The 26,593-nt window shown below is 40.8% G+C and overlaps 1 protein-coding gene and 1 long non-coding RNA gene across 2 annotated transcripts in view; one reads left to right on the top strand and one right to left on the bottom strand.

The window, feature by feature from the left end:
* LOC134223167 (inositol-trisphosphate 3-kinase A) overlaps positions 1-26,593 on the bottom strand; it is a 456,141-nt gene that overhangs the window by 384,192 nt on the left and 45,356 nt on the right. The window lies entirely within an intron of this gene.
* LOC134223291 (uncharacterized) lies at positions 5,796-10,784 on the top strand. Its single transcript, XR_009982511.1, has 3 exons — positions 5,796-5,984; positions 9,241-9,766; positions 10,090-10,784. It is a non-coding gene; the product is annotated as an uncharacterized LOC134223291 (long non-coding RNA).

The following is a 26,593-nucleotide window of genomic DNA, read 5'->3' as shown; positions in this document are numbered from 1 at the left end:
AGTAGTACTGGTAGTAGTAGTACTGGTAGTAGTAGTACTGGTAGTAGTAGTACTGGTAGTAGTAGTACTGGTAGTAGTAGTACTGGTAGTAGTAGTACTGGTAGTAGTAGTACTGGTAGTAGTAGTAGTAGTAGTAGTAGTAGTAGTAGTAGTTAGACCTGTGCGCCGATTGAAATTTTATCGGCGGTTGCGTGATAAATCATTTTCATCCAGCGGCGGCACGGCGGCGTGGGTCTGCGTGGGCTAATTTTATGCTACGCGGATTTCTATGGAAGCTCCCAGGAGTTCCCTCTTAAGTTCATTACACTACTCCGGAAGTTCATCCAACAATTCTTAAGGAAGCTTCGCCAGAAATTCCCAGCAGATTCCAGGAGTTCCCTCGTAAGTCCATCCAGGAATTCCTCCGAAAGTTCCTGCAGGAATTCCTCTGGAAGTTCCTCCAAAAATTCATTCGGGAGTTCCTCCAAAAATTCATTCGGGAGTTCCTCCAAGAATTCCTAGAGAAGTTCTTCCAGCAATTCCTCCAGCAAGACCTCCAGAAATTCCTTCAGCAATTCCTCCGGAAGCTCCTCCAGGAATTTTTCCGGAAGTTCCTCCAGCAATACCTCCGGAAGCTCCTCCAGAAATTCCTCCAGGAATTCCTACGGAAGATCCTCCAGCAATTCCTCCGAAAGTTCATCCAGCAATTCCTCCGGAAGTTCCTCCCGCAATTCTTCCGGAAGCTCTGCCAGAAATTCCTCCGGAAGCTCCTCCAGAAATTTTTCTGGAAGTTCCTACAGGAATGACTCTCGAAGTTCCTCCAAGAATTCTTACGGAAGCAAGAATTTCTCCTGAATTACCTCCAGGAATTACTCCGGGTGTTCATCCAGGAATTCTTCCGGAAGTTCATCCAGCAATTCCTCCGGAAGTGCCTCCAGCAATTCTTCCGGAAGCTCCGCCAGAAATTCCTCCGGAAGCTCCTCCAGAAATTTTTCCGGTAGTTCCTACAGGAATTACTCTCGAAGTTTCTCCAAGAGTTCTTACGGAAGCTTTGCCAGGGATTCCTCCGGAAGTTTCTCTAGGAGTTCCTCCGGAATTTCATCCAAAAGTTCCTACACCAAATCCTTAGAAAGTTTTTCCAATAATTCCTCCGGTAGGTCCTCCAGCAAACCCTTAGAAAGTTCTTCCAGTCATTCCTCCGGTAGGTCCTTCATTGATACCACCAGTCGTTCCTCCAAAAATTCCTCTGGTAGTTCCTCCAAGAGTTTCTCCGTAAGTTCTTCCAGAAATTTCTCTGTAAGTTCCTTCCGGAATTTCTCCAAAAGTTCCTCCAAGAATTTCTCCAAAAGTTCCTCCACGAATTCTTTCGGAAGCACCTACAGGGATACCTCCGGAAGTTCCTCTAGGAATTCCTCCAGGATTTTTTTCAGAAGTTTCTCCAGAAATTCCTTCGATAGTTCCTCCAAGAATTGCTCCGGTAGTTCCTACAGGAATTTCTCCAAAAGTTCCTCCACGAATTCTTTCGGAAGCACCTCCAGGGATACCTCCGGAAGTTCCTCCAGGATTTTTTTCGGAAGTTCCTCCGGAATTTCCTCCAAGAATTGCTCCGGTAGTTCCTACAGGAATTTCTCCAAAAGTTCCTCCAAGAATTTCTCTGAAAGTTCCTGCAGGAAGAATTTCTCCAGAAGTTCCTTCAGGAATCCATTCGGAAATTCCTCCAGAAATTCCTCAAAAAGTTCCTAAAGGGATAATTTTCCGAAAGTTCCTCCAGAAATTTATCTGAAAATTTCTCTACGAATTACTACGAAAGTTTCTTGAGGAATTCCTCCGGAATTTATTACTAAATTGCTAAAACAAGTGTTCTGTAAAATTTTCAGCTAATTCGGATAAAATTTCGAAGTAGCTCACGTCAATTTAGTGTTTTTGGGTTATTTTCAATTTGATTAATCAATTTGAAAGAGATATAAACGCCGGAAATCATCGCAATAACATCTAAATGGAAGCTGTTGGTGTGCTCTACAAGTCTTGTGAACATTGCGATTCGTTCCGTTTACGTTTTGACTATGTGAAAGTGATTTTCAGGCTTTTAGGTGCATAATAACACCGTTTCCTTTAAAAGTCGTTCTTCTACAAAACTCTTGAATTTAATACAAGTCAAGCTCTATCTGGTAAAAGGGCTAATGTCGCAAGAGAGAATTCTCTTCATCGACTTCCCCTTTTTCAAATAAAAGTGACAAGCAGAGGATTTCTTTGCAGTTTATCATCTCAGAATGCAAGTTCGCATTGTTTTCTTTCGTGCTAAGGTGATAAACCACAAAGAAATCCGCTGCTTGTCACTTTTATTAAAAAGAGGGTAAGTCGACGAAGAGAATCCTCTCTTGCGACATTCGCCTTTATTCCAGATAGAGCGCGAAGTCAATGACAATTTATTATATTATTATTCTTCTTTTTCCCTGGATACTTGAGTAATATAAATGTCAATGTGCGATTTACCACGATTTACCGTCTCTAATAAAATATACTCTTGAATGAATTTTCGATGTAATGTGCTAATTTCCAAATGGACCTACAGAAGAATTCCTTAAATTCCTGAAGAACAATTTCCACATTTCTGAAACATTAAATATCAGGGTTTTTATTTCTTAGGAAAAAAAATGTATTGTTTATGAGGTTTCATCACCGCGAGAAACTTATTGATTGATTTTCATTGGCTTTTATCGGTGAGATCGAACTAACTAAGCTCAAAGTGGAAGGGAGCATGTTCACAAAGCACGATGAAGCACAGAATTGAAAGTTAACGCAAGCGAGCGACAAGTATGAAATTGTATAGAAATTGGTTTGTGTTGTTCTTCAATGGCCCTCTGCTTACGTTTCAACTTCTATACAATTTCATACTTGTCGCTCGCTTGCGATAACTTTCAATTTTGTGCTTCATCGTGCTTTATAAGCATGCTTCCTTAAATTTTAACTTAGGTAGTTCGATCTCACCGATAAAAGCGAATGAAAATCAATCAAAAAATATTTATGTTTGGAAGTTGTATATCAAGGGATCTAGTGGACAAGTTGGCATCACAAAGACATTTACCCACAACGTTTTCGCACTTATTTAGCTTGAAATCATCTCTATGCTATATTGCTAGATACAGTTCTGCCCATGATTTCATAGTTGACGTATCAACCAATCGAAATTTCAGCGAATTTGATTAATTACGCGTTTACTAAAGTAATTCGACTGCTGCAATATCGATACGCTGTTTGTTCCAAACCTCATTTAGGTGCTTACGGGTTGAAATGTTTTAAATGTGCAATGTTTGTCCCTAAATTATTCGAAATACGTGCGAAAGTGTAATGGTTGTTACGTCATCTATGAAATCATGGGTTGCCATCCAATGATTTCGATTTGAAGACTTCATCGGGAATGAGAATAAATCGTCCATATATACTAGGAAGTTCGAGCCCTCCTTAGCCGTGCGGCAAGATGCGAGGCAACAAAGCAAGACCACATTGAGCGTGGCTGGTTTCGATTCCCGGTGCCGGTCCGACCGGTTCAGAATTAATATGTTGAAAATGTCTACTCCTTATGACAGGAAGAGCAAAATTCCGCTACTAGAGGGTCCACTATTGGGCATTTTACCCTACTGATAACCTGGGGATTACAGCTCCAAAACTTTAGCTATCATGATTAAAATACGAATGAAAGAAAGCTCAAGAGCTGGTAGTAGAATGTGTACAAGCTTGTGCTGGAACTTGAAATGGGTGTGACTACTACCGTAGTGGTCCGAACCAGCTTCCCATTTAAGGATCGGTAGAATGGTACTACTGGCACTAGTGGCATCAAATGCTTCGAGAAGGGCAACATTACCAGGATAGGATCTAGACCCGGCAAGGTTCAGCAAAAATTTGCAATACATCGATCTGTAATCCAAATGTTTCAAACTAATAAAAAGTCTTTATAGCGTACGTGACTTTCAATTCAAGCGCTCATTAAATTGCACAGCAAGACGACAATGGAGACAACGATAACTACGTTTGAACGTGATTAATGTGGATTGTTTACATAACCAGCCAACACTTTATCCCTTACTGGCTACCAAGTAATGTAATGTAACACACTACAATGTAATCGTTGGGTGGTGATAATCCATTCCTTTCCAATGTCATTGCGCAATTCAATCCTAATAATGATCTTTCAAATGTGTTGAATTGTTTAAGCAATGCTACGAATTTGGTAAATTCGTAAATATTAACACTTAACTTAAAAAAAATTACGAACGCAAATTGAAATAATATTATAGGGAATGGCGGTAATTGCTTACATTTTCAATCCAATGCATACGTTTAAACCGTCTTAAACCATGCAATTGATTCTACCTTTCAAAACAGCGTTGTATGTACTCCCGTCGCCGGTTGGCTTGTCAACACGCCGGTCCATTTCTGCATGAACCATCTTCGGATTGCAAATGCGATTTTTAACGTCATAGATGACGCAGGATGTCGCAACTATCCGCGCCGGCTGTTGATTATTTGCATCTTGATTATCATAAACTCGGCTAACTATCGCCAACCGGCCGACACTAAATATATCAACGATCGACACCGGCATCGGCATTGGCACCGGCGGCGGCACCTTGCCCTGCCGCCTGCAGATCATCGCGTCAACTGTTTTGGGTTTTACTATCAATCACCGCCAGCAGCCCTCATTAAGGCTGTGAACCATTCCACTGATTCGTTTAACTTTTAGTTAAAATTTGACAGTTCGATGGTTATTTCGCCGTGGTTAAAAATAACCCTGCTCCGGAGCATGGTTAGATTTGACAGTTCGATAGTTAAACTTTGTTCGCGAGAAAATTGGCGCCAAATCCATTTCGTTCCGAATAACTACCAATCTGTCAAAACTCAAATGGGTCGGCTTCGGAGTAAAATTTTAACCACGATGGGAAAATAACCATCGGAGTGTCAAATTTTAACTAAAAGTTAAACGAATCGGTGGAATGGTTCACAGCCTAAGACACATAGTCACTTTGAAGGGGGCATCACGATGACAACACTTATCAGTAAGAAGCGTGACCAATTGACCGTTTTCCGTTTCGGTAATTGTGTTGTTATTAAAAATATTTATGAGTTTAATTGCGATCGGTTTTGTTCACGTGAGATACACTGTCAATGAAATTGAATTAAATTTAAATAACGGATTTTGTATATGGCAAAAGTTATTGGTTGATCGTAGTGTGCAGCGTGCGACGGGCGGATGTGAAAAATTTTGACAACTCGATTTTTTCCCGTTTTGGCTGATGGTACTATACTAGAAAAATCATGTTTCTTCTGATTGTTCGCTTAGTGTATCCGTGATGTTAAAGCATATGCTGTCTCGAAGGCGCATGCCGAAGATGAAGACAACACCATACCACCGATGACCTTTGCCACGTTGACCTGGTGCAGCAAGAAGATTTAGCGGAAAAAACCTCAGAGAGCTGATTTAAATACTAGAACATCCTAACACGGACCTTAACAAACTACAGAAGCCGGCAAAAAGGCAACAATGCAACATGTGGAACAATCGATCGACGGAAGATCCTATGAAGCTCCAATATTTCAGGAAGGTTTCATGGCATAGCTGCACGGAAAAATAATACAGGGTTTAACTGGAAGTAAAGGAGTATGGTGGACGATGAGGATGATGATGGCGAGTAGTATTGGCAAACGCTTGAGATAGCGCGGAAAATAGGAAGAGAGAAAAGGAGAAAATAAGAGAATTCAGAGTTGTACCCAATAGGATTGAATATATGGATTCAGAAGTTATGTGACTAAACCGATGATAAACAACTTGGGTGTCGGTGCTTGATGAAGTACGGAGAACAAAGAAAAAGTGCATCGGACAGAGGTCAGCGAACCGCTAATCGACTCATGTTGCTGCCGCCGGTAGAGTAATTGCAGGATTTGCGTAGTGGTAGTAGTGCCGCCTGGATTACTATCGTCGCCGTCGGATCTGCTGCTGCTGTTCGCGGGTAGGAAACGAAGTGCATCGAGTGAAGATTTTGGTGCGCATTTTGCTACTGTTTGGTGCCGAGTTTGTTTTGGATTTCGTCATCGAAGTGCATCCTTTGAAGCTTGGAGTGCGTGAATTTTGAATCGTTTGGTGCATCGTCAAAAAGGTACGTGAAATTTTCGTAGATTTTTTTTTGTGGTTTATTGCGTGAGAGTTTTTTATTTTATTTAGGTTTGACGTTTTTGTTTTGGATCCAGTTTTAACTTTTCGTTTTTTTTTGTGTTGAATTTTTTTCGTGCGTTTCTTTGGAAAAGATGACTTTGACATCTATTGCATACCCTTATGTACCTTACTCTATGCCATTCAGTCAGTACCAGGAGCAGCTGGAATGGATTTTTAAGCATAACGATTTTCCTGTAGATCGTTACAGAACGTCGTTCCTGGCAGTCTGTGGCAAGGAAACTTTCACAGAGCTTAAAAGGTTGTTCCCATCAGGAAAGGACTTTAACGATTTACCCTATAAACAAATGACAGATGAACTCAAAAAGCGATACGATAAGTCGCTTGACTAGGTCACAGACCGGATATTTCGCGGTCTAGGCGTACATTCCGAAGCAGAAGTCATAGTTTTGACAGAAACCGGTCCTTTTCGTCTAGGAGCAGGAGCAACAGTAGACATAAGGGAAAAAAGGGTGCAGGCTTTAACAAGCCAGTTTACCTTTGTTCATTTGCAAAAAACGGGACACACCAGGAAATTCTGCTATCGTTTACATGGCAAGAGCTCTCGTGGAAATCAAGTCAGTGTTAAGTTTATAGATTCTCCAATTCTCCATCTATTTTCAAAGATTCAGGACTTTTTAAAAGGTTGAAGAAAGACATCGATTCAGATTCATATTATGATGATGTAATGCCTTGTCTTATGATTTCGTCCGTCAGTAAGATCAGTGGTCTCTGCTGTGTGAAGGCTTTGATTGACCAAATGCATTTAACTATGGAGATCTATTGCGGATCAGCGGAGAGTGTGATTTCGGAAGAATTGTATTTTCGAAATTTTGCGAATTGTGAGCTGCAACGGTGCAACAAGAAGCTTGTTGTGATTGACGGAAACAAACTAAAGGTTGTTGGAAAGATTTGCGTTGAACTACAGCTTGCTGGAAGTGGGAAACAGCTCAGTATGGTAGTTTTACGTTGCAACAACAATTTTATCCCGCTGTTTGGCCGCTCTTGGTTGGACCAGTTCTATTTCGGTTGGCGAAATACTTTCACCAACCCTCCATTGACTGGCGGGAACATTGACTTAGCTGACGAGGATACAATTGTTGATGAAGTGAAGAGTAAGTTTTCGACCATATTTACCAAAGATTTTTCTAGTCCGATTGTTGGTTATAGGGGAGATTTAATCTTGAAGGAAGACTTTCTAGTCCGATTGTTGGTTATAGGGGAGATTTAATCTTGAAGGAAGACATACCTATTTTAAAGAAGGCCTATGAAGTTCCTCTACGGTTGAGACAGCAAGTTGTTGATTATTTGGAAGATTTAGAAAAACAAGGAGTTATCACACCAGTGGAAGCAAGTGAATGGGCTTCGTCAGTCATTGCTGTTATTAAAAAGGACCAAAGTATTCGTTTAGTGATAGACTGTAAAGTCGCCATCAACAAAGTTTTGCTTCCAAACTCGTATCCTTTGCCAGTCGCGCAGGATCTGTTTGCTACTCTTTCCGGTTCCACGGTTTTTTGTGCTTTAGATCTAGAGGGTGCATATACCCAGCTGCTTTTAACAGATCGTTCAAAGAGGTTTATGGTAATCAATACCATTGAAGGCCTCTATACGTATAACAGGCTCCCTCAAGGAGCTTCGTCTAGTGCAGCGATATTCCAAAAGGCGATGGACCAAGTGCTTTGCGGATTAGAAAACGTTTCGTGTTATTTGGATGATGTGCTGATTGCGGGCAAGGATTTTTACGACTACAAAAAAAAATATTTCTGGTTTTGGACAGGCTAGCCAAGGCCAACATAAAAGTAAATTTAAAGAAGTGCAAGTTTTTTGTTTCGCCTTATTTGGGGCATATTTTAACGGACAAGGGACTTCTTCCCTGCCCCGACAAGGTGAAAACTATCCGTGAAGCGAAAGCTCCACGGAATGTTTCAGAATTGAAGGCGTTTTTGGGACTTGTGACTTACTATTCTAAGTTCATTCCTAATTTGTCCACTCGCATCAGCTGCCTTTACAATCTTTTGAAGAAAAACGTGACGTTTTGTTGGAATGAGAAATGTGAAAAAGCTTTCAGTGATGGTAAAGGATTTCTCGCTTAACTTTTCAAAAGGACCTAAGTAACATTTTTTTTCATGATTTAATTTAAATAGCGCAATCAACAGAAAAACATGAAAGCTTTTGATTGCAGTACTCAAATTAATTCATGAAAAAAAAATGTTACTTATGTAGGTCCTTTTGAAAAGTTAAGCGGGATTTCTTCTGAAACCAAAACTTTTGGATTTTGATCCGTATAAGCCGATTTTAGTAGTAACAGACGCCTGTAGCTATGGTTTAGGCGGTGTAATCGCGCATTTGATTGATGAAGAAGAAAAACCCATAAGCTTCACCTCATTTTCGTTGAATTCTGCCCAGAAAAACTACCCCATTTTGCATCTGGAGGCATTAGCAGTTGTTAGCACCGTGAAGAAATTTCACAAATTTCTTTACGGTATGCATTTTACTATTTATACCGATCACAAGCCTCTTATCGGTATTTTTGGCAAGGAGGGTAAGAATTCAATTTCGGTTACTCGTTTGCAAAGGTACGTAATGGAGCTTTCTATCTACGATTACGAGATAGTTTATAGGCCTTCATCAAGAATGGGCAATGCCGATTTTTGCAGTCGGTTCCCATTGTCCGAGGAAGTTCCTAGAGAGTTGACACGGGAATACGTCAAAAACCTAAATTTTTCAAGTGAATTTCCAATCGACTACAAAGAGGTGGCCAAGGAAACGATAAGTGATGAGTTTTTACAGAAAATATTCACCCTTATTCTTGTTTACGTACGAATCAGCTTTCGAACGAAATCTTATGCACATTCTCGTTTACGCCAGCAAAATCAAATGGGGAAACGATTCGAACGAACTGCATTCGTTCGAAAGTTTCGTTCGTCCGTAAACAAGAATAGGGGTGATTGAAATATTTGAAACAATGTTGGCCTCAAAGGTTGGAAAGACGATTTCTTGACGTGTACTCTCACTATCAGGAACTTGAGGAGGTTGAAGGATGTGTTTTGTTCCAGGACCGTGTGGTAATACCTGAGAGGATGAAAGCCAAGGTACTTAAGATGTTGCATATGAACCACTCGGGGATTAGTAAAATCAAGCAGCTAGCTCGGAGGACGGTCTACTGGTTTGGAATGAACAAGGACGTAGAAAATTACGTGAAGACTTGCCTGATATGCCACCAGATGACAGCGATCAACAAAAAGGCCCCATATTCTCAGTGGATGCCTACGACCAAACCGTTCAGCCGGATTCATGCTAACTTTTTCCATTTTGATCGGAAAGTTTTTCTTGTTGTGGTGGATAGCTTCACGAAATGGATCGAACTGGAGTTTATGCGTTACGGAACAGACTGTAAAAAGGTGTTAAAGGTACTTCTAGGAATTTTTTCTCGATACGGTTTACCAGACGTTGTAGTCACCGATGGAAGGCCACCATTTAATTCCGACAGCTTCGTATTTTTTTTTGAAAAATCAAGGAATATTGGTGATGAAGAGTCCACCGTATCACCCCGAGAGCAACGGGCAAGCCTCAGAGAGAACGGTAAGATTGGTTAAAGACGTTCTAAAGAAATTCCTTCTTGAGGAAATGAAGAAATTAGATGTCGAGGAACAAATTGCATACTTTTTATCCACCATTGTATTATATTTTTATAAACCTAAAACCTTAAAATAGTTTTAAAAACAATTGGACTAACTCGCATGATGATCCCAGTTTTAAAGACACCAATGTTGTAAAAAAAACCTGACGCATTTACTAGACTCACGAATGGTGATCTGATATTTTACAAAAACATTAACCCTACAGACATTAGAAGATGGTTGCCAGCCACATTTTTAAAACAAGTTTCTGATGCTACCTTCCAGGTTTCTCTTGGGGGAAGGATAGTGTTGGCGCATAAGCGTCAGCTTAAGCTATCACCAGGCTCCCATCGAAATGGATCTTTGGTTTTCCCAATACAGAATACGATAAACCCTAGAAACGATTCAGCACTCATTTTGTCGACAAACCCAGAAGTAGCACCAGTTTCGTCATCTCTACATAATCAAGAAGCCCCAATTTTGTCACCAGTTTTCTGTTTTGTCAGCGAGTCCGGTAAGACACAATAGTGATCTTAGTAATAAGCGTAAAAGAAGACGTGAAAGCGAAGAACAAGATGTTGATGAGTATTCTAATCCTGATTTTGAATTCTATGGCTATCCAGCCGATTCTTTCATTTTCTCAAACGAAGAACCTCAAGATAATATTAAAAATGAAGATGCATATCCACTTCCAGTGGTCTCGATTAGACGTTCAAGAAGAAGAAATAAAAAGCGAAGAAAAAGCGATTTCGTCTACTATTAGTAGAATCGAACTAATTAGAAATTTTTAAATTGTATATTTGTACATATGAATTCATTAGGATAGTTAAGCATAAAAGTGCAATCGAATAAGTTGAAATGATGTAGTTGTTTTTTTAGAACATTTTTGAATTTATTGAATAAATTTCGAACTTAAGGATGAAGGAGTTGTAGTATTGGCAAACGCTTGAAAGCTCGCTCAGAGATAGCGCGGAAAATAGGAAGAGAGAAAAGGAGAAAATAAGAGATATTCAGAGTTGTATCCAATAGAATTGAATATATGGGCTCAGAAGTTATGTGACAACGAACAGAACAAGTCGAGTTTTATTACGACATCCAAAGAAAGAAACTAAAGATTCCTCCCACTTGTTTAGTCATTTCAGTGAGCACGTTCCAATTATTTACTTTCGCCATATAAAATTCAAACTCCTGAAATTTATTACTAAATACGTACAGGGCATCATTTTCTTCTATAGCCGCGGATATTGTGGGAGTCCCAGGTATTCGTTTCACGCTTTAGTCAGCAACGGTGGCTCTTCTCTACCTTCTATTCCCTGAGTAGTTAGTACGAATAAGGGCGTCCTTGTGAAGTTTTGCTGTACCTGTTATGAACAACTAGTACATCCCATTCCCTACACTCGCTGAAGAAACTTGTCTTGTTTCAAAAGTGAATCCCTTTTGTAGTACTAGTATTCGTAACAAAAAGGGCACCATTACGGAGCATGAGATATGATCAAATTATTCGTAGTACTACTTGACCAACACCCCCAGCTGGGTGAGGGGTAGAGGATGACTTACACACAAACACATAATGGATTTTGTATATGGCAAACAAGAATTGAACAAAACTAGGCCTTAAATTACGTGGTTAACTGAATCGGATTTTTACGAAACTTGGATAAATTTACGAGGAAGTACGCTTTCACGACACTAACCTACGATGTTTCATGAGACTTCACACGCCACGCACTATGTGAGTTAGCCCCCTTTTCCCCTGTTTTTATCTCATACAACCAATATGTTTTTTTACACTGTTGGTATTCTTTAATTTCCCGGTTAATCTGTTTTTTCTCAGCTTTTTAAATACGTCCTGAATTTTCTTTGATTTTTTGTGAATTTTTTCATGGGGTCAACTCATAGTTTCATTAACGCTGGGTGTATAGAAATAACGTCAATATTATTAATGATTTTTTGGCAATTTTGTGAGGGCATTCCTCAGCTATGTTTGTAACTACCGCATAACATTTTTGAAAATCATACGCAGGCGAATTCAAAAGATGGAATCAATATAACATAGGGGGAATGACGGCTTTATTGGCAGGTTTTGTTCTATTATTGGCAGGGAGGTTTTTTATGACTGACTAGGCTCAAATTTGGCCTAAACATTCTTTGCATATCAAAGAATATTGTGGCCAAATTTCATAAAATTTGATCGACAAAAACCCCCCTGCCAATAATAGAACAAAACCTGCCAAAGCCGTCTTTCCCCCTATTACAATTATACCAAACAAACGAATCGAATATTTTCCAAACGAATTTTCATGCTCTACAATCGGACCGGAAATGGCGCCTTGCAAATCAACGGCTTTAAAAATAAACTATAGCGCCTTAAGATTAAAATGCCCTACGTCTTAAATGCCCCAGTAATTATCAAACAGAAGCAGAGGCCTACTTCGCAACCGTTGACTGACAGTCGGTGATGTGCAAAATAATATGACAGGCCTGATCGAGAGGGTATTCGGGACGAGAAGGAACCTCTCATCAATCGAACGATTGCCGGTCGTTTGCACTTGCTTCATACCTAATACGACTTGAAATCACTTATGTAAATGATTATAAAAAAAATATTACCTTTGTTATATGTTTTCAAATACAAAGAAGCGATTTGCTTATTAAACCACGATTGACATCTGCAAAGCTCCTAAGTAGACCAGCAGACAAGCACATTGGTCAACTTTTGCTTGGTTGAGCCATCCGACAATTTTCAATCGTTGATCTTCCAGCAATGTTTGTTTGCTTTGCTAAATTGCGCGCTGAGTGATGCGATACATTCAAATTGATTGATTTGCGATTACGTTCACAGTCTGTGGGTGGTTCGTGGGGGCACGATCGTCTGACTTATTTGCATTTATTGTTGCTACTTAAACGATCGCTGACTCTCCAATGTGGATCCCATTTGGGTCGTTAGATTTTGGCAAACTGCCAATTTGCAACCTCTAAATGGATCATACTGCGAACTTTGATCGTTTGATGCATTCCTCGTATGACAACCGGCCGAACAATTGGTCATTAAGCAACACATTTCACACACAGTCCTGGTCTGATGGGATTGTCATCTAGATCCAGTCAAGAGTTTATCGCCGCTCGCGTCCCCAAAGCCAGGCTTGCTTGCTGGGATATTGCATCGTCGAACGGGGAGGAGAGTCACTCTCGATTGACGTCAATCCCGTGTTGCCGTGCCATCATCGTGCTGTCCGTCCGTAGTGAATCAATTCTGGAGGGTGCAATTCAGTCATAATCCACACAATCAAGTCGTCGTCTTCATCGCCGTCTTTGTCCGATAGAGTAAGACTTAAATGTGAACGTTTCATAATGCGGTAGACATATCCCATATAAAACAAATCTTTTCTGTTATCTGACGAATTCTATATTCGCTAAAGAAACCAGTCGATGTGGACTGGATTTTTTTCCATCTCTCTGTACTGTGTATGGGAACTTACTACAACGCTGTGGAACGGAATTTTACGGAATGAAAATTCTGCGTTACTGTATTGAAACAATTCAAGTTTGAAGAACGGGACGCAACATTGAGTACTTGCGAGTCTTACACTGTGAACATTGTCAATGATTATTCCAAAAATCAAAGTTCCTTTTTTCTCATGCGTACATAAATGTGCTACTCTTTCCAAATTGCCTCATAGCACGTAAGAATCGGAGTGACGCATAAATTAAAATTTTGAGCGAGCAGTAAATCGAGTGCTTGACAAGAAAGTTAAAATCACGCCTTATGCAACTTCAACTAAAGCACGTGCACAGTGACTCTGTTAAAAAATATGAATGTTTTTCGCGTGTTTTGCGCATAAAAAAGTGTTTGGCCATAACTTCCAATTTTCAATTGCAAATAGGACAGGATTCCCCGTCGAAAGGAACCTGTTGTGAGTAATTCGGACAATGCTAAATTCCCAAAAGTGTGTCTTCAAAGTTAGTACACATACACACACACATAAACAATTCCTTTGCCAAATCTATCCGAAAATCTTTCAGGCTTTTCTCTGGAAATTTCTGCGAGAATTCATTCTAAAATTTCTTCTAAATATCCTTCAGAATTGTTGTCTGCTCCAGGGAAAATGTAGAAAATGTCTCCATTAACTAATTTTGAGTTTCTTGCAGGGACTCTTTCGGAATATGCTCTGGAAAGGACTTCGTTTAATTCATCCAGAAATTCCTACTGTCCGACATTCTGGCTACGTTCCCGGCCCACCGCAGTCTTCCGATTATCGCGGTGTGAACGATGGATGGTTCTCCCAACAGCTCATGCAACTCGTGGTTCATTCGCCTCCTCCACGTACCGTCCGTCATCTGCACCCCACCATAGATGGTACGCAGCACTTTCCTTTCAAAAACTCCAAGTGCGCGTTTGTCCTCCACGAGCATCGTCCAGGTCTCGTGTCCGTAGAGGACTACCGGTCTAATGAGCGTTCTGTAGGTTGTCAGTATGGTACGGCGGCGAACTCTATTCGATCGGAGCGTCTTTTGGAGCCCAAAGTACGTACGATTTCCAGCCACTATGCGTCTCCGAGTTTCTCTGCTGGTATCATTTTCGGAAGTCACCAGTGAGAAGTACACAAATTCTCTTCCACCTCGATTTCGTCACCGCCGATGCAAACTCGCAGTGGGTGGCTCACATTGTCTTCTCTTGAACCTCTTCCTATCATGTACTTCGTCTCCGACGTGTTGATGACTAGTCCGATCCGCTTAGCTTCCCTCTTCAGTCTGATGCAGGCTTCCTCCATCTTCTCAAAGTTATGTGTCATAATATGTAGGTCGTCCCCGAAGCTGAATAGCTGGACGGACTTATTGGAAATTATACCACTCGTGTTAATTCCTGCTCTTCGTATTACCACTTCCAAACCGATGTTGAATAGCAGACACGAAAGACCATCACCTTGCCGTAACCCTCTGCGGGTTTCGAAGGGACTCGAGAATGTCCCTGAAACTCGAACTACGCACATCACCCGATCTATCGTCGCTTTGATCAACCGTGTCAGTTTATCCGGAAATCCGTGTTCGTGCATTAGCTGCCATAGATGGTCCCGATTGATTGTATCATATGCGACTTTGAAGTCGATGAAAAGATGATGTCTGGGCACGTTGTATTCGCGGCATTTCTGCAGTACTTGGCGAATGGCGAACACCTGGTCCGTGGTGGAGCGTTCGCCCATAAAACCCGCCTGGTACTGCCCCACGAACTCCCTTGCAATTGGTGCTAGTCGACGGCATAAAATTTGGGAGAGTACCTTGTAGGCGGCGTTCATCAATGTGATTGCGCGGTAGTTGCTACAATCCAGCTTATCGCCCTTTTTGTAGATGAGACACACGACACCTTCCATCCACTCCTGCGGCAAATCTTTCTCCTCCCAAATCTTGGTAATGACCCAGTGCAGCGCTCTAGCCAGTGCCTCACCACCGTGTTTAAATAGCTCTCCTGGTAGTTGGTCAACCCAGGGGCTCTGTTGTTCTTCAGCCGGCCTATCTCCTCCTGGACTTCCTGGAGATCCGGAGCCTGTAAAATGATATCCTGCGCGCGTTCTCCCAGGTACATCACCATACCGCCATCTTCATCTGCCACATCGCCATTCAGGTGTTCTTCGTAGTGCTGCCGCCACCTTTGGATCACCTCACGCTCCTTCGTAAGAAGGTTCCCGTTTATGTCCTTACACATATCAGGCTGTGGCACGTGGCCCTTACGTGAACGGTTTAACTTCTCATAGAACTTTCGTGTGTTATTAGTGCGGTACAGTTGCTCCGTCTCTTCACGGTCTCGATCTTCCTGCTGGCGCTTTTCCCCCCGAAAAATAGAGTTTTGTCTGTTCCGCGCGCGTTTATATCGTGCCTCGTTCGCCCTCGTGCGGTGTTGCAACAATCTCGCCCATGAAGTTATTTCTGCATTCTTCTCTTCCACTAATTGCTCCCATTCGCTGTCATACCAGTCGTTTCACTGATCCGGGGGCACCGTGCCAAGTGCAACGGTTGCGGTGCTACCAATGGCGGATCGAATATCTCTCCAGCCATCTTCAAGAAACGCTGCGCCTAGCTGTATTCTTGGGCTAGTCTTTTTTTTTTTTTTTTACAAGGGAGAATGCATTTACACACTAACCCAGTACACGTGCATTGTAGTTGCCAAACTACCACACGGAAGTGTACTGGAGTGTCGGACTCGACCATACCGGTAATACCGACTAAACTCCCTAGGGCTCCACCATCGTTTCCCCCAGGAACTACCTCCCAGTACTACTTCTGAGGGATGGCAGTACTAAACGTACTCGCTCATTATCGCTCACACAGACACCCGTCCCATGCGAGACTGACTTGGGTGCTCGCACGCCATTCACACCATTTGAGTCTTACTTGGATGCTCTCCCAGGCGCTCCGCTGCCATGCCTCGAGGTGTCAATAGCGGTAACTGCCTGGGCCTACAGATATTACGCTACGACACTCCTGCCTCAGCACGAGCAGATCAATCACACCACTGCCGAAGCAGACCACACGCTACCCTGGGACACTCCCCATGCACCACATGTGCACAACTGTAGGTGTGTGGGTTCAATCCACTGCTACCCTGCCGCCGAAGCAGCTTCTCCAAAGACCATTCGCTCCATGTGACCCTTATTCGGGTGCTCACTCTAACACTCCACTGCCATGCCTCGAGGTGTCGATAGCTACCTCGACTCCTACCTCAGCATGTGCAGTCCATACTCAGACTTCTGCTGCGCTTCGAGGTGACAATAGCGGCGACACGCTATGACACTCCTGCCTCAGCACAACCAGATCACTCACTCCCTGCCGAAGCAGCTCACGCGCTACCCTACCGAAGTAGGGACACTCCCCAACTCACTCTAACACTCCACTGCCATGCCTCGAGGTGTCGATAGCGGTATGTAGGGTCCAATCAACGATACTACGCTACGACACTCCTACCTCAGCATGTGCAGTCCATACTCAGACTTCTGCTGCGCTTCGAGGTGACAATAGCGGCGACGCGCTATGACACTCCTGCCTCAGCACAAACAGATCACTCACTCCCTGCCGAAGCAGCTCACGCGCTACCCTACCGAAGTAGGGACACTCCCCATGCCAATTGGCGCTCCCTGGGCTTGTGCTTTTAAAGCGGCACACAGTCGCTTTGATAGAGTCTGATTACGGGCACTTGTGGTTTTTTGGGAGGGATTTTAGCAGAGCCCACTGCTAAATCCCACCACGCCCTAGGCAGTTCTCCCTGACTCACAGACAGCTGGGGAGGGGTCGTCAAGCCCTTGGACATGGTCCATGCTGTCCCTGCTGTCCCTGCTGCCCCCTACTAGCTACCGGGCTAGTCTTCCGTCTTGTAGCCGCCCAATGTTAAGCCGCGGCGTATGACTTCGACGCGTGTTGTACACCGTCGAGAGTTTTGAGCGCAGGCATACTGCAACGAGGTAGTGGTCGGATTCAATATTCGTTCGTGATGTCGGAGAAGAATTTACCGTCGATTAGAACGTGGTCGATTTGGTTTTCCGTTTCTTGGTTAGGTGATCTCCATGTGGCCTTGTGGATATTTTTGCGGGGAAAAAAGGTACTTCGGACTACCATTCCGCGGGAGGCTGCGAAGTTTATGCATCGTTGGCCGTTGTCATTCGATACGGTGTACAGACTACCCGATGACCGGTCTATAAATTTCCTCCCTTCCTTCCTGTGCGTTCATGTCTCCGATGACGATTTTGACGTCCCGCAGTGAGCATCCATCGTATGTCTGCTCCAGCTGTGCATAGAACGCTTCTTTCTCGTCGTCGGGTCTCCCTTCGTGTGGGCAGTGCACGTTGATGATGCTATAGTTGAAGAAACGGCCTTTTATCCTCAGCCTGCACATCCTTGCGTTGATTGGCTGCCACCCAATCACACGTTGGCGCATCTTACCCAGCACTATGAGGCCGGTTCTTCTTTTTATTCAATGGTTCTACATTCCTACAGTTATTAATTGAAAGCTTTTCTATATGCCCGCCATTGCATGAGTATGTATCTTGTGTGGCAAGTACAATTTGGATACACTATGCTCAGGGGATCCAGAATGTTTCCAAACCAAAACCATCTTGACCGGACCGAGAATCGAACTTGCCTTCTCCGGATCGACAAAAGGCGTTTTCGAACTGAGGGATGGAATTAAAATTTTCTTGAAAAGTCAAGGTAAAAATGATTTGCCTGCCAAATTTAATGAGGAAGGATGGCAGAAATTTCGCACTTACCTTATAAACACTTTTCTGGATCTATTTCCGAAGTAATTTCCAGAGAATTTTCCGAAAGAATTGTTGAAGAAAATTCCGAAGGAATTCTTAAAGGAATGATCAAAGAAATTCAAGATTGTCGGAAATTACATAAGAAGTCCTTTGGAAATTCCTTTTGGAATTCTTTCTGAAATTCTTGAAGGGAATTCCAAAGGAATTATGGGAGCTGAGAAAATGGATTTTTTGTTGAAACACCTGAAAGGTATTGCTAAAGGAATTCCTAAAAGAGAGTTCTTAGAAAAAAATTGAGGAAATTTTCAAGAGATGTCTTTCGAATTTCTGAAGGTATTTCTAGCTTCATATGCGGAAGGTTTTTGAAGAAATTCCTGTAAAGGAATTCAGTAAAGAATCACTGGAGGAATTTCCAATGGATTACTTTGAGAAATTTACAATGAAGTTCATGGAGAATTTTTTGAAGATATGCCTGAAATTTGTATGAAAATTCCAATAGGTATTTGTTTGTAAATTTCATTGGATTTTTGACGTAAACTCAAAATTGGAGACCGTCACGAAATCATGTAAGATTTGTAACATTAATAGGTCCTTTATCTTTCAATGGATTTTAAAGATTTATATATCAATAGATTCGCAAACTCTCTACCAATTTGCCACTAGTAGGGACACGGCAGGTATTTCGTCTGTTCATCATAGTCTCGAAAACCAATAAAAGAGACGCTTTTTTGTAAAACTCATACGTACCAAATCGTAAGCTCAGGAGAAACGTTCTGCTATAGTGGAGTTCTAGCAAATGTACGTTGCTTTCATTGGTTTTAGCCCCTACGACGATGGACGGAAATACCTGCCGTGTCCCTATTGACACTTTTGATTATCAATGCTAAGCTATTGAAAATTTTAGCTCTGCAACATCTATCCTCTATACAGCGTGTTCCAATCCTCAGTAATTGCCCAGTTAACATTTTGGTACCTATAACCCTAGATATAGGTTATTATATGATTAATCGTATATAATGCACAGATTGGCTACGAGTTTTATTTCACGATTTTTCCCGACATCATACGAACAGTATCACGATTAAACATTAAAATATAAAAAATAAAAATAAATCTTACCAGCACCAAGTCTCGAACATACGATGTTTGGATCTGCAGGCGGATACTCCACCACTGCACCATACTGTACATCTTGAAGTGAGTCAGATTTTTGTTCAACATAAACTACACAATTTATATTTTTACAATTGCTTGAAAACTCTGCAAGCCATTTGGACTGAAGTGGTTTCGATTGTATTACGATTCACATAGACATTCATTCGCACTGATATAGGATATTGCAAGGAATATAAGTCATTATGAGTTTTTATTCACACAATTACGATTGATTTTCACTATGGTAAAAATTATCGTATATGATACATTCAATACAACATTTGTCGACAATTATCTGATAAAGTTTGCTATGCAGTGCAATGCGACTTTATTTGCTGTTTGTTATACGATATGTGGTTTACTGAGTGCCTACTTTTAGGGTATTATCAATTATTGAACTGAGGTATATGAATGGGGTGGTCCAGCTGCTAGACAGTGAAGTCCCTACTCCCTCACAGAGTGGAAGGGGTTGCTAAAACTGGGTAGTAGTGACAGTGGGATGGTTCCTTCTCTTCTATATAGAGCAGAATGATTTGTTCAGTTTAATTTTACGTAGTTTGCGTCGAGCGGTCGTGTCTTGAATACAACCCCATGATTTTTTTCGTTGCTTTATTATAATTCTTTTAAAAAATCTTTTAACAATGATTTCAGGAATTCGTTTTGAAATTTTCTTCATCGAAAATCTATTCAGGTTGTTCTTCGAAAATTCCCCTTGAAATACATTTGCAAATAACTTCAGGGTTTTTGACGTAAACTACGTCTAAGGGGAAGACTCGGATACAGGGTGACAAATGAAAATTTCCAAATTCGAGACCGTCACGAAATCATGTAAGATTTTGAACTTTAATAGCGCCTTTATCTTCCGATGGATTTTTGAGATTTATATATCAATCGATTCGGAAATTCTCTACCAATTTGTTAATTACATTGAAACTTTGGGTTATGAATGTTAAAATAGGGTATCGGATCATTTTGGCAGCACCCTCTTTTCTTGTCCGCAAGAGTCTCGTTTCGGCCTTCGCCGTTCAGTCCAGTTGGCTTTTGGACTCTCCTTTTGGTGTTTCGCACAAAAGTAGAACAATGGAGCCGGACCAGTGAACGCGGTCAAAAGAAATGTAGCAAAAATGCATCATGTAGTGAATGATGTAAAAAAAGTGATAAAGATAGGGGAATGTTTGTGCAGGAATGAGACGATCAATTGTTATCAATGCCAATGTCCTTGCTAGTAATGCAATCAATTTATATTAAAAAACGACTTTGGAAAATGCATTTTTTTGCAAACTGAAAACTAATAAGACCGTTACACATATTTATTAAAAATTATGGTCTCCGCAAAGTCAAGGGGGAGGAGGTAATCTTCTTCTTCTTCTACTGAATCGAGCGGCATGAAAATTTGAATGCAGAGGTTTTTGGGGCCGGGGAAGGTTCTTAAGATGGTTAGAGACCCCTCTCCTCTTTGAAACCTGGCTCCTATATAAAGATCAAGCAAATGGAAACAAATCTGGCGTGTGGAGGTTTTGGAAGAGAAGATATGTTTTTGTGGTGGTTTGCAACGCCTCCCCCTTCTGGAAAGGGGGGTTCCCATACAAATGAACCAAAAATTTCTGCATAACTCGAGAATTAATCAGAGAATAAATCAATTTTAGGCGAAGCAAAGTTCGACGGGTCTGCTAGTAAAAAATAAATATTAAAATGGAAAAAAAATAAAAAAAAACTCCTCGGATTTGTTAAAGAATGTTTTGAAAGTTCTCAAAATTTACCGGAAATTTTTGTTGATGCCCCTCAAGTTGTTATTTTTGAGCAAAATAATTCGAAAGGGGGGGGGTGAGACATGTTTAAAAAAAAAATATTTATATCGGCCTAATAATATTTTGTCCATAATATTTTGTCGCATTTAGCGCGCTTGAATCAGAAGGATTTAACTTTGATTCAGGAAGCGTGAATGCACTTAAGATATTTTCATAATACGTGGATGCAATAATGCGGTACTTATTGTACACGACAAAAGCTTCGGAACGCATACGTTCTTGAAACGGGCTATATGAGATACAATAGAGCTATCACCTTCTTGCTCCCTGATTCAAAAGTCTTGCAATGATATTTATAAAATGTTTGCACGAATATTTTACCCATAATTGCACTCAGTGTTGGTAGAATCATACTCGAATCTGAATCATCGAGGTTTCATGCACGAGCTAACTCGCCTGCGATTCTGTAGAGGAAGCATCGCGCTTGAGTTTCTCGGCCAGAATCGCATCGCTTCGCTCACTCACCGAAAAATGATTTCGTTCTAAAAAGCGTCAAAACGCAATCGAGACGTATGTTTTGTTTATATATAATTATTAGCCATTGTTTTAGACGAAAAATAGTTAATTCAATGCATTCAACAATGAAGAACACGTAAATATCATGCAATGATGCAAATTGCGATTCAAATCATAAGCAAATCTCTCGGCCATAATTGTGATGGGATTTGAGATTTTACCAACACTGGTGACACTGCCAGGCAGTAGGAGTTAGAATGTAATAACACACACACTATCTTTTCCCGTCCGCAACGTTTACTACTCGCGCGCACCACAACCAAATTAATTGGGTTTTAGTACATGATTGACATTTTATGATTTCTAGTGATGCACGAAAAACAAGATATGCCTATGATTGGAATGTTTCTGAATAATCAATGTTGCAAACGGAAAAGAGAATGCTTCCCTAGGGCTTCTTCTATTGAAATATTTCATCAAATGCTTCAAAACCTAAATGTAGGCAATTCGGATCCAAGAGAGGCATCAATACCTCTGAGGACTAAATTTGAGTTTTCAAAGTAAATTTTTTAAACAATTGTCGTATCCAACAATTTTCATATTTTAAGTTACGTCAATTTTGTTTGAAAGCATGCGACATAAGTAATCAAATGAATTATTTTAAAATATTCATGCATGTTGACACTACATTTCTCAATGCACCAAACTGCCTTACGTAGTTTACGTTGGGCGGTTGTGTCTTGTACATAACCCTTTGATTTTTTTTATAAAATACCTAACTCCTGAAATTCCTCCACAAATTCTATTGAGAACTCCTTCAGAAATAATTTACAAATTTCGTCAGTAGTTTCTTTTCAAAATTCCTCCAGAGATTCTTCCGGGGAGAAATGAGCGAAGAAACTCCTAAAAGAATTTTCGTAAGAAAATTTCGAAGGAATTCAAAGAATTTTGTCCTGCAGTTTCCGGAAGGTTTTTCTTAAGAAATTACTGCGCGAGACGAGCCAGCCTAGGGCTGAAAGTCTCGCTAATAAAGACAAAAAAATTAATTACTGCAAGCATTCCTCAAATATATTTCCAAGAAATTCCTAAAGGAATTTTGAACGGTATTCCCAAATAAATTATGGAAAAAAGAATGTCCAAAAGAATTAACTAGAAAAAATCGTAAAGGAACTTTCGAATGATTTTTCAAAAATTTCTTATAATTCCTTATTTGAGTTTTTTTCGCGAATTTTTTTAAGGAATTCCTTTGCAAATTTCTTTGGAAATACCAATGGAAAATACATTCGAGAACTCTTTTAGGAATACTCATGGAAATTGATTTAAGGATACCTTCGGATATTCCTTTAGAATAAATACTTCAGAAATTTCTTTAGAAAACCCTTTGGAAAGTCCATTTTTTCTGAAATTTTCTTCCTAAAATTCTTTATTGAAAAATTTCCTTTGAAAAAAAATTGAAACTGATGACCTTAAAATAAGCAATACCAAATGCAGTTCAATTAAGTAATAGGTAGGAAAATGTTGACATGACACTCGTTTTGATAGAAGCCGACGAGTCATCTGCACTTCCACGAGAAATCACTGGGATGTTGGATATATGGGGTAGGACGTGTGGCAGGGTTCGTTTTGGTAATCGGTATGCCGTGTATAGCGTTTAGGGTGACCAGGGCGAAGCTGCGGTATTTTTTAATTCGTGTTCCTATAGTGGCGAATTCCACTGTTTTCAAATAGAACTCGTAACTATTATGGTACAAAGCAGAGGAAAAAAATAAGGTATTTTAGTGATATTTTACTGATTTTAATGCGATTCTCAACCTGTTTTCTTTTATTTCGTGTAATGGCATCACAATAAATTGATAGACTATGTAGGTTGCTGCGTTCAAAACGTAGATTATGTGGAAGCAACACTACCGCAACTACAGGAACACTCACGACTATCGAAGATTTTACCCTATGCATTTTTCAACCTTTGTTTTGTACTTGGCTCGATTTTTTCCATTTCTAAAAATTTAGTTTGTATATGACTTGAATGCCAGTCTTTTCTCTATTTGATTTAAATTGATCAAAAAACTTTGTCAAATATAGGGGATTTTTTAATTTAGTAACTTGTCCTCCTTTTTCAACATAATGTCCTCCTTTTTGTCATGATTGTGGTAAAACGTCCTCCGTTGGTAAAATTCCATATGGTCACCCTAATAGCGTGTAGTTTGATTGATTTTAAACAAACACATTCGAACGAACACTAATTATTTTATTTTCCGACCGCACAAAGCAGAACAAAATTTCAATGACCAGCCGATCGTTCTGTTTACTGAAGAAAACACGACCGGACTCGATACTAATTTTTACTTTCTGATTATACTCACCCGCACAAAGCAGATCAAAACTTTGATGACCAGCCGATCGTTCTGCTTACTGAAGAAAACACGACAGGATTCAATACAAATGTTTACTTGCTCAACTTTTATTGTGTGAGAAGTGGATTAAGGAAAAAACGCCCAAAAGGCTAAGCATCACTGGTCTAGGAAAACTCAATACCAGATTTTCAAAACGACTAATCTGCTTTTGTAAACAAAGATTGAAACGTCGATTTGACGAATTTGATAGCACTACCACGCAAACCAATACCATTAACACAAGTCATACAGTCGTGAGGTGTGGACGTCTTTTCGGTACGGTCCGCAATTTGAATTATATATATATATTTTTTTACCTCTACGACGCAACCGCGTTGTGAGCTTCTCGTGCTTCGCCAGTAACTGTTTAAGTTTACTTTTTTATAAATATACATAAGTTTTCGCGCGCGAGTCATCGAACCGACTGTGTCGTGAGAAATTTATTTTCTTCTAAATGCCGTGTGGTATTAAATCGTGCAACATAAACAACGATCGTTATTTGTGGAAATGCGAGTACCGTAATAAGCGATTCCATGCAGCCTGTATCGAAGTTCAACGACATCGGGAAGAACTTATCACTGCGTTTGTTGCTCCTTTATGTGTGGACTGCCAGGACATTCTAAGGAAAGAGGCCGATGTGCGCATAATGCTACATCAGCAGGAAGAGTTTATAAAGGCTATTCGTACACAAACGGACACGAACCATCGTATTATGGCTGACCTGAAGAACTTTTCTTCAGTGTCATTGCTATTTGAAAACATTGAGCACCTGCTCAATGATGTCAAAAACGTACTGGCTACGACCAACCAAAACAATGAACGCTTATCCATTTCGCTAAATGAACATATGAAGTCGTGTGACTCACGTGCGACCTCAACAATTGCCAACATTTGCAAGTCGAATACGGCATTGTCACAAAAAATTCACCATTTTTGTGACGAGAGGCTTATTTGCCTACAATATGACTTGGTTCTTTTAACAAGAAGTACCGAAACACTGGCATCATCGAGCCAAGCATCAAAACTTCAAGAAATTCACGACGAAGTAAAATTTGTGTCCGCGAATATATTTGCCCCACAATTAAATGCAGCGGGAACCAGTGCTAGCCAGCCGAAAACTCTGGAGGAAGAATTAACAGAAAATAATAGCCTACCTCTCATCACCCCGCTTCAACAGCGCGCACAATAGCAGCTGCAACCAGACCCCCCATTGCCCACTAAGAATAAACTTGCGCGTAATGCCATTGCTGAGATTTTTTCTGAGCGTCGTGCAAAAATGCTAAGTGCCGTTGATCAAGTAAAAGGAAGTTGCTCTACGCATATCAACGAACCCGGCTGGAAATGCTTGCAAGGTGGGGAAATGAAATGTAGGTGGAGCCCTGACTGGAAAAAATTGGAACATGAACGGCGTCAACAGAACATCTCCATGCTAAACAAACGTCTCATCATCAGCATCAATGCCCAAGACAGCAATATCATAAATAACATTTTTAGCAAGACGAATGTCAAACGAACCACTGAAATGATTAAACGACCTGAACGACGCAGTAAAAGCAACAACAAACCAAATGACAAGCAACTACTGCTAATGGCAAAAAGTCAATTTTCTGGTCCTCCAATAACAATAGAACATCCAATTGCAGCTCTATCAGCTCCTAGTGCAAAATCTTTCATCCACTTTAAGAAAGGTGAAACCATCTATCCAACTGAAAAATCACAAATGAAACCTCAACCACCTTACGCTAATACTCAGCAGAATCAACAGCAACGGCAGCAGCAGCAACTACAGCAACAAGAACAGCCACCAAATCCTAACGCCAATTCGAACTAAACCCAATGAGACCACCCATCGTTCTTCTGACGCAACAATCTACGGAAGGGGACGGGCGGTTCCTAAAAGCCAGACTACGTGACCCTACCATCATGAGGGTTGTTCGGTTGTATCTTGCGTACATGAAAGACCAGCCCCCAAATGTATGCATCGATGGAATGACGCCAACCAGCATCAAGATGCTTCTTGCATCTGAAGGACTACCATCGTCTCCTGAACACCTTCATCGCATATTCACCGAAGTACATCGGGAATATGGAGTTGGGCCAGTTAAAGCTGCAGCAGACCTGCAGTCTTACCGCCAATACCTTTCGAGTAACGGACACATCGCTTGCAACAGCTAAAGGGGGAGCTCAACCAGGTTCCACTCTCCTTCCCCCAGAAATTTTCGCAAGTAAGGACGCCTTCTTCGCCTGAAGTAAGTAGCACTATTTCTTTGACCGACGAGCAGCCAAAAACTTCTTCAGAATTTAAACAGAATGTGACTGATGTTTCGATATATTGTCAAAATTTCAATCGCATGAGAAGTCCAGCTAAAATGAAGGAAATTTATAAAAACATTTTAAGCGCCTCTTTTTCGGCCATTATGGCTACCAAAACTAGCTGGGACGAAAGCGTAAGAAGTGAAAAAGTTTTTGGAAGCGGCTTTAATGTATTTCGAAACGACAGAAATTTTCATTAGTCCAATGAAAATCAGGTGGGGGAGTTCTTGTAGCTATTTCGACTACCTTTAATTCAGAAATGATTCCTACATCTAAATTTAAAGAATTTGAGCATGTTTGGGTGAAATCATACATCGCAGGAGAAACACACGTGTTTGCCTCGGTGTATTTTTCACTTGACCATGCTCATAAAAGCACGTATGAAAGTTTTTTCCAATGTGCTGAACAAATTTTATCA

Source organism: Armigeres subalbatus, chromosome 3, assembly GCF_024139115.2.
Source record: "Armigeres subalbatus isolate Guangzhou_Male chromosome 3, GZ_Asu_2, whole genome shotgun sequence".
Classification (NCBI taxonomy): Eukaryota; Metazoa; Arthropoda; class Insecta; order Diptera; family Culicidae; genus Armigeres; species Armigeres subalbatus.
This window is presented reverse-complemented; position numbering and strand designations above follow the sequence as displayed.